Raw genomic sequence first — 15430 nt, 5'->3', positions numbered from 1 at the left:
CTGTCCTAAATCATACAATATTAGTGGGACGGCACAGTGGCTTAGTGGTTAGCACATCTGCCTTGCAGTAAATGGGTCATGGGTTCGATTCCCTATCATGGCGCCTCCTGCATGGAGTTTGCATGTTCTCCCTGTGCTTACGTGGGTTTCCTCTGGATGCTCCGGTTTCCTCCCACACTCCAAAGACATGCTGGTAGGTTAATTGGATCCTGTCTAAATTGGCCCTAATATGTGTATGTATGAATGTAAGTTAGGGACCTTAGATTGTACACCCCTTGAAGGTTAGGAATTGATGTGAATGTTCAATATATATGTGTAAAGCGCTGCGTAAATTGACAGCACTATATAAGTACCTGAAATAAATAAAATAAATAAATATTAGCAAAAAAATAGATTTTTAGTTAATGTGCAGATTGTATAGTCGAGCTGACTCTAAAAGAGTTATAGCTTACTGTACTCCAGGGTCGTGCAAGTTTTCTTGTTGCTGAAGTCCCTCAGAGCTGCTATTCTTTGCTGATAGTTTGGCCACCCCTCCACTGACATCTTATCCTGCATTGTACTTTATAACATCTAGGGCTCCCCCCCATATTCCGGGCCAGAAGAGCATTAAACCAGAGTGCCAGCTGGCGTGGGAAAGGGATGCTAAGGGAAAGGTAGATTAGTGTAGGTGGTTGTTATAGATATGAGCACTTAACAGGGGAGGGGTAATAATTTTTTTTAGGCCGTGTGGTCAAAGCACTGGAAAATACAAAGTTTCTAGAACTGCTAGGTGCCATTTTCCATGGTTTCGCTGTAGAAAAGGTTAAAGCTGAGGGAGAGGGCAGACATCATCCTTGCACCTTTGTGCTGCTGCTTTGATTCTAAGTGACACATGGAACTTTCCTTGGGTTGTTTCTGCTTACCTACCTGCTGTGATTGATGACCTTCAGCCGCCAGATTCGTAAGAATCTGAGACATAGCTTTGTGCCTTAAGGCATGTTGCTTTACACCTTGCAGAGCAATATGCCTGGTTCTAGACACGTTGGGGATAGTCCCACTGTTTTGGGTGGCCCTAGCATATGTAAACAATTAATTTGACCATAGAGGCCATAAGCACTTTTTCACACCTGGACTTTCCCCTCTGAATCTAGCAATATCCCGTCTTACCAAAGCATTGACCATCCCAATGGAGGATGCACCTGTCTTTAAGGATCCCATTTATAAACAGCTGGAGGCCCCACTGTTCTGACAGAACTTGCATTGCAACCTGTCTTGGCCATGACATTTTTCTGTAAATTCTAGTTAAGGTCATTAGAATGGGCCTGATCACTAGGTGATCCCTCAGTCATAGAGCGCCTGGAGCTCATGCCCACGTCCTGCAGTGTGGATAGGTTGTTTGAAGTCTGCAGTCTCATCTCTTGGAGCACATTAGCAATTTCTTCATTTTGCTGCTGGTCCCCTGCACTTCTGGCAGGGTGTTCATCAAGGTGCTGGCCATATATTAGCCTTGTGCACTCCCAGGGCATCCCCATTGTGAGATATCTAGATGACCTCCTGCTGAGGAAACGATCAGCTCACGTTCTGGCAAACAGTGTAGCCTAGAGAGTCCAGATGTTGCAGATGTTCGGCAGGTCTTTAACCATCAGAAGTCAGCCTTCAAACAAACTCATCACTTGAAAATGTCTAGGTCTAATCCTAGACATCATTCACGCTAGAGGTTTTCTTCTAGAACCTTAAATCTCTTCACTCCCATACTTAGATTCTTTTTAGATTCTGTAGCCCTGGAGTTATCTGATTCTTCGCTTCTTCATTAGAGCAATGGGACTGATGGAAGCCTTTTTCAAGGCAATTCCATTTGCCCATTTTCACACCAGACCCACACAACATCTTGTCATCGTGTCCATCCAGTCCTTTTACAGACCAATTTCATTTGGCACTGAGGATCAGGTTTCCTGGCTTGTTCTGTCCTCTGGTCTGTTGAAAGATCCTTACAATGGATGCCAGTTTGTTAGTCAGGGAAGAAGTCTCAGCTCCCGATTAACGTTCTGGACCTTTGAGCAGTCTGGTTGCACCTGCAATGCAAGTAAACCCAACAGGAAGGTCATCCGTTCAGGATTCAGTCGCAAAACACCACGGCGGTAGTGTACATCAACCATCAGGGAGAAACCAGGAATCTTGCCAAGGCAAGAGTGGTGGAAAAGAGCCTGTCCTGAGCAGAGCTTCACATTCCAATTGGCAGGCAGACTTTCTAAGCCAACAGCACATGGACCTGTGGAAATAATCCCTACACTTGGAGGTTTTCAAAGTTTGTGTCACAGGTGTGGAATGCTGGACGTGGATCTCCTTGCCTTTAGTTTGAACAACAAACTGGACAAGTTTGTCACTAAGTACAGGGATCCTCTAGTAGAAGCAGTCAATGCTTTGGTGACTCCATGGTGTCAGTACTGCCTGATGAGAAAAAGGAGAGAAGCGCCTCTAAGTGCAATAAGTCTTTTAATTCAAGTCTAAATGTAGAAACACTCACATGTGTGAAGTAATCATAAGCTTAAAAACCGTAGTTAACGGTGGGGTGGTAACCCGGGTGAAGAGCCGTCATCTCTCTGCGATGTGGGGAGGTCAACTCTCGGCTGGAACAGCGTGGTGGCTGGAGGGAAACAGCGGTGAGGCCGGCCGGCCGGCGTGCACGTCCTCCCTCAGAGCCGGATGGAACGCACGCTGGAACGTAAGCTTATGATTACTTCACACATGTGAGTGTTTCTACATTTAGACTTGAATTAAAAGACTTATTACACTTAGAGGCGCTTCTCTCCTTTTTCTCATCTACAGAAGTTGCTACAGCTTATTTGGAAGCCTTGCCCTCAGTGCCACACGGAATCCTACGCTCTTCATACAGTAGCCACTAATACCACGATCACCCCATACTACCATTTCCCAGGACTTTGCAGTGTTTGCGCTGTTACAACCCTTCCTATTTTTTCAGTACTGCCTGATATATGCTTTGCCTTTTTTGATACTCTATCTGCTTTTCAGGTACAAGGGACCTCTAGTGGAAGCATTGGATTCTCTGGTGGATCTGTGGGATCAATAACTCCTAATCTATGCCTTTTCTTCCCTGATACTCCTGCCTCATCTGCTTCACAGGATTGAGAGGGAATTTCAGTGATCCTCGTAGCTTCGGACTGGCCTAGGCAGATGTGTTACTCCAGCCTGATCAGACTGCTGATGGACGCTCTCTGGGCTCTTCAGATCGGTTTAATCTCCTATTTCAAGGACCAATTTGCCACCATTCTTCACAGTCTTTATAGCATGGCTATTGAAGCCCAAGTTCTGAGGGACAAAGACATCTCTGAATCAGTGATCCTCATGATCCTAAAGGTTAGGTCTGCTTCCAGCATGGTCTACCACTGTGCATGGAAGGCATACTTTTGCTTGCTGTGAGGCAAGAAACTTTTATCCCAGGAAATTCTCTGTGGGGCAAATTCTGGGCTTTTGCAAGTAGGCCTGAATCAGCATTTAACCTTTAGCACCATCATAGGACAGTTCTATGTATTTGCAGTCTTGTTCCAGATGTGGTTGGCTTCCCATTCCTTGATCAAGGCCTTTTCCCCATGTGGTTCCCCTGTGACACCATAGGGACAGAATTTTGATTCTTTCTGAACTTAAAAAACACCTTTTAAAACTTTAAGGCTACGTTCACACTAGCCTTGTGTGCAGGCGGCAGAGAGGCGTTTGGGAAGCGTTTTTACCGCTTCCCAAACGCCTCTGCCAATTCTGCACATTACAGCACATGGTGCTGTTCTAACGGGAGCGTTTGCGTCGCGTTGGGTCGCGGCAAAACGGACGCCTCTGGACGAGTCAGGAGGCTTTGAAGCCTTCTATTCTCGTCTATGGTGCCGCTCCGCAAACGCCCGGCCGGCGTTTGCGGTGCGGTTGCGACGCGGTTGCGGGGCGTTTGCGGAGCAGTAACACCACTCAAACTGCATTATAGGCGTTTGTGGGGCGTTATTAACGCTCGGCAAACGCCTAGCAACCGCCGCTAAACCGCGCATGCGGCGTTTGCGGAGCGTTTGCCGAGCGTTAAAAAACGCTCCGCAAACGCCGGACTAACGCTTGCCAAACGCTATAGGGGCGTTTGGCAAGCGTTGGCAAAACAGCCTAGTGTGAACGAGCCCTAAGGGATATTCCACTTTTCACTCTCACAAGGTTGTGTTTCTTGTTGCCATCACCTCTGCGAGACCTTATTCTATAAAGAACCCTTACTTGTCTTACACAAGGACAAAGTGGTGTTAAGGCCCTTCCTTCCTAAGGTAGTTTTGGCCTTTCACCTCAACCAGGATATGGTTCTTCTGTCCCTCTGCCTGACTTCAGTACATCAGAAGCAGATACCACTCCATTGCCTGGATGTAAATACTGCAGTTACTGCTCCTGTTAGAAAGACTGACGCTCATCATTCATGATGGTCCTCAAAGAAGAACCAGCTTCTTGTTCCACCATTTTTCAGTGGTTCAAGCTTATGGTGTTAAGGATCAAGTTCCACCTTTTCTTGCCAAGGTGCACTCTATTAAATCTGCAAGTGTTTCTTGAGATTTTTGGCATCAAGCAGCTGTTTCCCAAAATTGGAAGGCTGCCAGCTAGTCTTCTGTTCACACATTTTTCAAGTTCTTATTCTGATGCCAGCTTCTGTTTCAATATTTTTATTGAATTTTTGAGGAAATACAGATCAACAGTTTTGCCTGCGCAGGAGCTGTGCCAGACTGAAAGGAACATGCAGGGCATTAAAAGGAAGAAGAAATAGATTTTGCAGAAGAAGTAGAAATAGATTTTGCAGGAGAAGAAGAAATAAATTTTGCAGAAGAAGAAGACAAAGTTGCAACATTGTATCTATTTGTATCCATTTCGGATACAGATTTTTCTATTCAAGTACAAATAGATACAATGTTGTTTCTTCTTCTCCTTTTCCTTCTTCTTCTTCTGCATAATCTATTTTTTCTGTCAAATATAATAGCGGGGCTCTATGCAGGGACACCGCTATTATATTAATTGCCGGCCGGAGACAGGACAAAAACCAGCCAACTTTTTTTTACAGTAGTAGTAACGTCGGCCGACTGACCAATTTTATGATTTTCTACAAAAAAAATGGCTGGTTTTTGCCAAGTCTATGGCCTGCTTTAGGTGGCTCTTTAAGCTACAGACAGTCTCAGTCTGGTTTTATGTTTGTGTGGGTCTGTTAATATTTTGTTGCTGTAAAATTTCTTGAACACAGTCCATTAAGGGGCACAGCTTTATGATCACGCTTTTGGTATTGCTTTGCCACAAAACGAGTAAATGCTGGAAGTAAGAGGGTTATACTAAACTGGTCCGCATACGGTATTTTCTATTTGCCAGTGTTCAAACCTCCTGCAGATGGCAGTATAACCTAACATCCTCTGAATTCCTGTATCCCTTAAAGTGGTTGTGAACCTTTGACATGACATTTGAACAAAGCATATCCCTCTATCGTTTGTACTTGTCTCAGCCCAGAGCACTAAGTGTCATCTCTCTGCTGCCCTTCTGCTATTGGTATGAGCTACTTCTGACAAGTTTTCCTGACACCAAGAGATAAAAAGGTGACAGGGGAGGGAGCTTCAGCACACAGCCTGTGATAAGCTCTGTTCCAGAGTGCTCTGTAAAAGGGAATATGTCCCTTCCCTCCTTCAGCTTTCCTCACTGAGCTCTGCAGAGTGTAACTTCAGCTCCCCGTCGTCTGCTTTTTGAAAGCTCAGGCAAGCTGTATAAATTCAGGGCTTTGAACGGCTGTAGAGTACAGATAACTGCAGACAGACAGGTATAACTTATGTAGAAGGTTTTGTTTAATCTCTGTGTATCTGGCTAGTCACTCCACTAGGTATATGTAAGGTTTTACACCCAATGGGAATAGGTGCAGATTTAATAGTAAACGTAAAACAATTAAAGTTTTTGTTCTTGGGCTTAAATAGGTTTTAACTTACACATTGAGGTAATTTAATATATGGTTACACCGAAAGGACACTATAGAGAAAAGCTGTTGTCTTTTCCTTTTTAGATACTGTACATGTATGTACTTAGTCTTTTGTGTTAACGGTACACTTTAAAGCCTCCAGAAAGTGTTCAGATACACACAGAACAATACATTCTCTTTAAAGACACTCTTAATACAAGACAAAGGGGTTCAAACAGCTGCAGGTATAATGTACAGGCACCTAGAGGTGTCATACCTTCAGCAACCTTCCTAATCTGAAACATCCAGGTAGTGTCCAGGTCAGTGAAAGTGTGTAGTTGGTAGGAAGAGGATACGGCACTGTTAGAACAGCCTGAAATTCATGACAGGAAGGTTTTAAAAGCTGCTTCAGGTGTGTATAAACACCTCTAAGTACCTCCAGCTATATCTGTCACCTAGTGACAGAATCTCTTAGGAATTGAGAGGCAGACGTAGTGAGACTTCAGGTTAACTTTCTCTGCTTTCTCAAGATGATTTTGGGCAATAGGAATATGAATTGGGTAAATACATTCCAATCAGCCATAACTTTATGACCACCCAACTAATATTGAGCAAGTCCAACTTTTGCCACCAAAACAGCTCTGACCCATTAAGCCATAGATTTCACAAGAGATCTGAAGATATGCTGTGGTATCTGTGACACCAAGCCATCAGTAGCAGATCCTTTAAGTTGCATAGTGGTGCCTCCAGGGATCAGACTTGTCTTTCCAGCACATCTCACAGATGCTCGATTGGATGAGATCTGGAGAACTTGAGTTCCAAGTCAACACCTCAAACTTGTTGTGTTCCTCAAACTATTTGTGAATCTTTTTTTCAGTGTGGCAGAGCGCATTATCCTGCTGAAAGAGGCCATTGCTGTCAGGGAATACGGTTTCCATGAAAGGGTGTACTTGGTCAGGAACAATGTTTAACCACTTGCCTACTGGGCACTTTCACCCCCTTCCTGCCCAGGCCAATTTTCAGCTCTCATTACTGTCGCAATTTTAATGCCAGTTGTGCAATCATGCAACACTGTACCCAAATGAAATTTTTATCATTTTTTTTTTAGACAGAGCTTTCTTTTGGTGGTATTAAATCTCCACTGGTTTTTGTATTTTTTGCTAAACAAACTAAAAAAAGACATTTTGAAAAAAAAGTTTTTATTAGTTTCTGTTATAAAATACTGTAAATAAGTTATATCTCCTTCACTGATGTGTGCTGTTAAGGCGGCACTGTTAGCACTGATAGGTGGCGCTGAAGGGTACTGACAGGCATCATTGATGGGCAGTGAAAGGCAGCACTGATATGTGACACTGATAGGCGGCACTGATAGGTGGCACTGATGGGCATTGACAGGCATCACTGATGGGCACTGATGGACACTAATATGTGGCACTGATACGTGGCAATGATGGGCACTGACAGGTGGCACTGACCAGCAGCACTGACTGGCACTGATAAATTACACTGATGAGGAGGCACTGATAGGCGGCACTGATGGGTACTGAAAGGCAGCTCTGATGGGCACTGATATGTGGCATTGATGGACGCTGATATCTGGCATTGATGGGCACTGATCGGCGGAAATGATGAGCACTGAAAGGCAGCACTGATGGGGCTGCACTGATAATCAGAGCACTGATGACCAATGCCCTGGTTATCAGTGTAGATGCCCCCTCTGAGGAATGCCGCTTACCGGCTCTCCTCTCCTCACGAGCTGTTAGCATGAGGACAGGACTGCCATTAACCGGCATTTTCTGTTTACATGTGATCAGCTGTGATTGGACTCCGCTGATCACACGGTAGAGCCTACGTCATCGGCTCTTTACCACAATTGGTGATCCGCTGTGTCCTAGGGACACAGCGCACCACCGATCTCCACACGCCCTCCAGGGGTGTGCATGCACAGCTAGAGTGGGAGGCTGTCATATGGCGTCCTCCCAGGATGAGCGAGCGCCCATCCGACATTTCCCTGTACGGTGGGCGGGAGGTGATTAAAGCAGTGGTAAAGTCAGAATAGTAAAAACCATTGACAGGTAGGGTTTTTCTAACAGAAGAGATCCTAGAGGTCTCTTTTGTCATAAATGTTCCCCCTGTCTGTCAGCTGTAAATGTGATCTGAGCCTCACATGTGCAGCTCATACCACATTTACGGCCCACTCTGTGTGCTGTAGTGATATGATTCCTGTGCACATGTGAGGGAATGACATTATCACAGCCCAGCCATTCAAGCAGCTAAAGGTAGGAAACCTGGAAGGAAGACCGGGTAAAGATGGAAGAATCGGGGACCAAGGAGAGCCATGACAATGCAGTGCTGGAGGCCTTGGTTTGTAGGTAGGTCTGTCATAATGTGCTAGTATGCAGTGCATACTAGTTCATTATGATTTAAACCTGCAAGCAGCAGTTTTTTAATCTTTTTTCCTGAGACTTTACTAGCACTGTAAGTACATGTCAAGTAAAATCCACAAGAATGACAGGATCCAAGGTTTCCCAACGGAACATTGCCCACAGCACCACGCTGTCTCAGCCTTCTTGCCTTTTTCCCCATACTTCATCCTGTTGCCATCTCTTCCCTAGGTAAAAAATGCACACACACCTGGCCATCCACATGATGTAAAAGAAAACATGATTCATCAGACCAGGCTACCTTCTTCTATTGCTCCATAGTCCATTTCTGATGCTCCTGTGCCCATGGTAAATGCTATTGTCTGTGGACTCAGGTCAGCATGGGCACCCTGACCAGTTTGCGGCTATGCAGCCCCATACAGAACAAACTGCGATTCCCATTTTTTTCTGCTTTCAGCACATCAACCTCAGGGACAATGTATTTACTTGCTGCCTAAAATATCCCACAGACTTTCACATTTTATTGTAATAAGTAACCTTAACTTGTAAGTGGTCAAAATGTTATGGCTGATCACTGTACATCTCTAATATATAACCCCACACAGTTTTTATGATTTAAGAATTTATTTTTAGAGTCTTGCAATGTCCTAGTGATAACTGGTTGTCTTGCATGATGAATAGTAAGTACTGGATTTCTTCCAGCCTCTGTATATGGGATGTTACAGTACAGGGCTGGTGATCGTGTAGTGAAGTGTCAGTGTGATGTATACAGGTCACAACAGGAAACAGTATGACATGTTAGTCTCCTCACCTGTGCCTTCGGAGGCACCATTTAGAAGATATAACTTGCCCGCTTCTGCTCTCAGCTTCTCCTTGATTCACTAGCCTATACAGTCAAATCTGTGTATCACGTGGGCACAGTTTGCCAGCCATTCCTCTCAGCAGGAGATTGATTGCAATTTTCACCTTGATTAATTCCTACACAGTGTCCGTAATGAGAAATGCCCCTGTGTGTGAGGAGCTTTTTGTCCTGATGTGTGAGGGCCAATGCCCGGAATACTTAACTCCTCACTCCACCACTTGTAACATAATACTGTTATTTTCAGGTTAGAATAGCGATGTATACATGAGACAAATGCAGGCACTTTTATGAGGAGCTGAAAACAGCATTGAGGGACGATCATTCCGTACACAACCAGCTTTGTACACAGCTGTTCATATTCTGCATTTTTATGACTGGGTAGAAGTATCTTTCATTTGCACACTTTAACACATTTTTTTTTTCTTCGACCTATCATTGGCCATGCACAACAAATTGTGTACCAGTACATTGAAAGGTTTCCATCCGCCCCGGACTTAGCAATTTGACCTGTATTGGTTGCATTTTTTTTAATTTGCTGAAACAATAAAGTAGGTGTACTTCAACTGTCTAAAGTTGTTTTAAAGCTATGGACACAAACATCCCAGCTCTCGAGCAAGCCCCTATAGCAAGTGACTTGCTATGGGGCAGACACAGAAGAGAAGGAAACAAGATCACTGACGGGGGACCCCAGAAGAGGAGGTTCGGGGCACTACCATTACTCTGAGAAGGTTATTATAACTTGTTTCACACTCCACATCTGGGTATGCTGTCCAGTTCTGGTCACCAGTCCTCAGAATGTGCTAGAAGTGGAGAGAGTTACAGAGCAAAGTTAATAAGGGACCTGGGGGACCTCAGGTAAAAGGAACTACTACAGACATTAAACTTATTCTCCCTGGAGAAAAGACGCTCAAGAGGAGATATAGCAATATACAAATACCTTAGTGGAGATTCTATCATAATGAGTAAACCTATTCAGTCTCATGGAGTATAAGAAGACACAGGGCCGCTCAGTGAAATTGGAGAAGTGGTTTGGAACTTGCTTCCACAATCAATGGGATCAGCAGAAAGTAATGATAGTTTCAAAAAAACTCTTGGATGGGCATCTTAGTGACCACAATATACAGGGATATGGGATATGAGTTTTTGACATGAGCGCACACACCCACCCACACAGGTTGAACTAGATGGACTGTAACCTTTATTCATCCTTACCAACTATACAGTTTTTTTTAAAAACATTTTAAAACTGCCTTTAGGAGCACTTTAAAGCTGAACTCCAGACAGATATAAGACACAAACCTCCAAATCATTGGAATCAGGTGTTCCAATCACCTCCATAGCCACAGGTGTATAATATTAAGCACCTAGGCATGCTGATTGCTTCTACAAACATTTGTGAAAGAATGGGTCGCTCTCAGGAGCTCAGTGAATTCAAGCATGCTACCGTGATAGGTTGCCAACTGTGCAATAAGTCCATCTGTGACATTTCCTTGCTACTAAATATTCCACAGTAAACTGTTAGTGGTATTATAACAAAGTGGGAGCAACTGGAAACAGCAGCAACTCAGCCTCGAAGTGGTAGGCCACCTCCAAACTTCGTGTGACCTTCAGATTAGCACAACAACAGTGCATAGAGTGATTTATGGAATGGGTTTCTATTACTGAGCAGCTGCATCCTTACATCTCCAAGTGGAATACAAAGTGTCGGTTGCAGTGGTGTAAAGCACGCCGCTACTGGACTCTAAAGCAGTGGAGACGTGTTCTCTGGAGTGACGAATCACGCTTCTCTGTCTGGCAATCCGATGGACGTGTCTGGGTTTGGCGGTTGCCAGAAGAACGGTACTTGCCTGACTATATTGTGCCAAATATAAAGTTTGATGGAAGGGGGATTATGGTGTGGGGTTGTTTTTCAGGGATTGGCTTGGCCCCTCAGTTCCAGTGAAGGGAACTCTTAAGACATTTTGGACAATTTCATGCTCTCAACTTTGTAGAAACAGTTTGGGGAAGGTCCCTTCCTGTTCCAACATGACTGCATACCAGTGCACAAAGCAAGGTCCATAAATACATGGATGAGCGAGTTTGGGGTACAGGAACTTGACTGGCCTGCACTGAGTCCTGACCTCAATCCAATTAGAACACCTTTGGGTTGAATTATAGCAGAGACTGCAAGTCAGGCCTTGCTGTCCAGCATCAGTGCCTGACCTCACAAATGCGCTTCTGGAAGAATGGTCATACATTCCCATAGACACACTCCTAAACCGTGTAGACAGCCTTCCCAGAAGAGTTTAAGCTGTTCTAGCTGCAAAGGGTGGGCCAGCTCAATATTGAACCCTAAAGACTAAGACTGGGATGTCATTAAAGTTCATGTGCGTGTAAAGGCAGGCATCCCAATACTTTTGGCAGTATAGTGTATCTTTAAATGTATTTGTATATCGGCCTGTTTCTGTCCCTGTACAGAAGGGCTGGAATGTGAGGAAGAAGCAGCACAAGGAGCCAATCAGTTCATGTGCAGAGGAGGCAGAGTGACGGAGAAGAGCTAATCACTGCGCTGCTTCTCATTCCACTGTCCAGTCACAGGTTGGGAGCAGGTCCAGGACAAGCTGGGCTAAGAGGAAGTGGGTTGAATGATGCTGGCCATCAGACTGAGGACATCTGTTGGCAGTAAAAAAGTACTGTGGGTGAAACCTCAGGACTGAAGATGAATATTGTAGAAATAGCTGTTTTGTATTTTATTTTTTAATGGGCCTTTTGTTTTATTTTGTTATGTTTGGCTGGAGTTCTGATTTAAATCTTATATTGTGTCCAACATGTTTTTGTCATTTAAAATCTTTGTAAAGCTGCAGCAGTCATTAAAATAATAGCTGTGATACTGCCATGAAGGACCCTGTACAGACACTCCCTGTAATTGGCTGACATTGCTCTGTCCCTTTCTTCCAGTGGCTCTCCTGCGTTACACAGTCACATGCGCTCTCGCTGGAGACTTTAGGCGTATATGTAAACCAGGAAGCCTGCCCATGACGTGTGTATGTGATACACAGTGCTTTTTTAAAAACTGAATGGCATCCACTTTGGGTTTACATGTGCATTAAAATGTTCAAACATAACTGATTTGACTGCTTTTCTTGTAGAGACTTCTGTAGTTAAAGTTCTTGCTCACAACTTCTGGACAATTTGTGCAGAATTCTGATTGCCAAGAAGTGTAAAGGGAACATACACTGTTCATCCTCAACTTAATGACCACCCAGCTAATGTTAAATAGGTCCCCTTTTGGCGCCAAAACAGCCCTGACCCGTTAAGGCATGGGTGCCACTGGACCTCTAAAGGTATGCTGTGGTATCTGGCACAAAGCCGTCAGTAGCAGATGCTTTAAGTGCTGTAAGTTGTGAGGTGGGGCCTCCATGGATCAGACTTGTTTTTCCAGCAATCCCATAGATGCTCAATTGGATTGACTTCTGGAGAATTTGGAGGCCAAGTCAACTTCTCAAAATCATTCTTGAACCATCTTTGTAGTGTACCAAGGTGCATTATCCTGCTGAAAGAGGCCATTGCCATCCAGGAATACTATTTCCCTGAAGGGGTGTACTTGGTCAGCAACAATGTTTATGTGGGTGGTATGTGTCACATAACATCCACGTGAATGGCATGACCAAAGGTTTCCCAGCATCACACTGCCACTGCCAGCTTTCCTTCTTCCCTTACTGCATCCTGGCACCATCTCATCGCCAGTTAAGAAATGCATGCGCACCTGGCTATCGACATGATGTAAAAGAAAATGTGATTCGTCAGACCAGGCAACTTTCTTCTTCTCTGTAGTCCAGTTCTGATGCTCACGTGCCCATTGCAGGCACTTTTGGCTGTGATCTTGGGTCAGTATGGGCACTCTGACTGGTCTGATGCCCATTTTTACTGCTTTTTACACATCAGCTTCAGGGATAACATGTTTATTTGCTGCCTAATATATTCTACTGACTTTCGGATGCCATTGTAATGAGATAATAAGTTACTCACTTAACCTGTAAGCGGTCATAAAGTTATGGCTGATGTGTACACAGGCTGCTACCATACAAGTCCAAATTTGAACATGTCTACATTGTTCTTCGTGATCAGTGCGGGGTTTGAGCCATATGACTGTATCCAGACAAACCTCACATATTTAGGCTATAAACATTGACTGAATAGATCATTTTGAAGAAAAAAAGTACAATATGACAGTTTATGGTAAGTCAGCTAAAAGGAACCAAAAAGCTGACCAATAAGCCAGTGTGTAGCACAGTTATAGGGTGGGGTTTTTTGTTTTTTTTTGTTTTAGAAAGGAATTTATGCACTTGTTTAATTCCATCACGATTGCTAAAAAGTAAGGGGATTATCCCTCATTTTGGGACAGTGGGCAGAGCCATGTATATTATGCATTTTTCCCCAAGCCCTACTTTTTAGAAGTCATTGTTTCTATGATCTGCGCTGATGATGGCCAATGAAACTGAAGCAGCTATATTCAGTTTGGAATACATCTGTGATAGTAGCCTGTATCTATGCTATACAGCAGGAGTTCTGGTTGTACTTGTGGTACATAAAGGAATGATTTCCATGGCACCAGCCACTTTCTCAAAATGAGGAATAATGCTGCTTTTTTTGGATATGAGATGTGTGAAAACCTTCTGTTCGAAGAACGCTCTACTATGCCACACAATCAAAAAGAGGATATTTTGCAGACATTGTGTAAGCTGCTATAAAAATATAAATCCCACAGAATTATATTAACTGAATACATGAATACCGTGTCCTAGAAGTCCTTTGTAAATGCCAAAGCCAGGATCTGCAGAACTTTGCGGTAAGAATTCCTGCAGATGGGCAAGTCCTGTCCTTGTCCTTTCCTGCAGTACTGTGTTACTGACCACTGGGACTACAGAAGAATGAGTAGGGCAAGCGGGATGCCTACAGTGAACAGCAGATCAAGGTGAAAACAACATCCTGCTGTAGTCGCACTTGGGAAGCTCTATATAACTTTCAGTGTGCTAGGAAAGTGGTATGACACATGCAGGGGGTGATGTGTCATGGCAGGCAATAGACACCAGTGCAGTACACACCACATGAGAGAGGTCACCACCATTGTTAAAGCTGACTCCAGTATAAGCAAATACTATGTAAATACACAAGGTATGTGTATTTCTGCTCAAATCTTGGAGTGTATTTCTTCTAGATCTCTGCAGTAATCCAGTGTAAAACTTTGTCTCTGTGCAGGAGCTTAATATAATAAAGACCAGCCACTGCTGCTCTGCCTTCTTAAGTAGGGTGACAGGTCTTGTCTTCTTCCCTCCTGTAATTTTTTTGCAGTCGACTTGTAATGTGTGGAGCGTCCTGGACCCCTCCCACATAAGCACAGGATATTTACAGCACAATGATGACATCACTGCCAATTTTAACAAGGTAAAAACTGGATTGGCAAAAGCATTAGGTGCACCCAAAGTGCATTTTTCGATACAGTACTGTGCAAACATTTTAGGCAAGTGTGAAGAAATTTCGTGAAGTAAGAATGATTTCAAAAATATATATTGTTTATTTTTATCAATTTACAAAAAGCAGAGGGAGCGAACAGAAGAAAAATCTAAATCAAATCAATATTTGGTGGACTATCCTTTGACTTCAAACCAGCATTAATTCTTACACTTGCACACATTCAGGGATGTTGTAGGATTAGAGTCAGATGTATGATTAAGAGCCGATTCACACACGTGAAGATTGAAGCTCTGGTTTCACATCTAATTGATACAGAAGTTGTTCACTGGTTCAGGTCAGGTTTACATCAGGTTCAGGACAGGATTCGCTCAGGATCTTACCCTGTTCACACATCTGCGGTATAGAAACGGTTCCCATAGAAGTCAATAGCCTTTAATCTGCACCTGAACCGGACCCAGGGGCGGACTGACAATTTGGAAACTCGGACATTGCCCGAGGGCCTGGGGTCAGTAGGGGGCCCCATTAGATGCCCCTGGTACCTTTTTCATAGGCTTTTTTGAATTTGGGCAAGGACACAGGGGCCCCATGATCCCCTATTGCCCAGGGGCCCCATGAGTTGTCAGTCCGCCCCTGACCAGACCACACTGCTCAGAAATTGGTCATGACTCTTTTTAAAACCGCACTGAATCCGCACCGCCAGTGCACCGGACATATGTGAGCAGGCACCATAGGAAGCAGTGTTTTTAAACATGTCATGCGGATTGGATACGGTTCAATCCGCATCCATTCCACATA

At 44.0% G+C, this 15430-nt stretch overlaps 1 protein-coding gene across 4 annotated transcripts in view; it reads left to right on the top strand.

The window, feature by feature from the left end:
- AGAP1 (ArfGAP with GTPase domain, ankyrin repeat and PH domain 1) overlaps positions 1-15430 on the top strand; it is a 334749-nt gene that overhangs the window by 280527 nt on the left and 38792 nt on the right. The gene's annotated exons all lie outside the window — the stretch shown is intronic.

This window comes from Staurois parvus, unplaced genomic scaffold, assembly GCF_062004578.1.
Source record: "Staurois parvus isolate SC_StPar_1 unplaced genomic scaffold, SC_StPar_1.0 ptg000113l, whole genome shotgun sequence".
Taxonomy (NCBI): domain Eukaryota; kingdom Metazoa; phylum Chordata; class Amphibia; order Anura; family Ranidae; genus Staurois; species Staurois parvus.
This window is presented reverse-complemented; position numbering and strand designations above follow the sequence as displayed.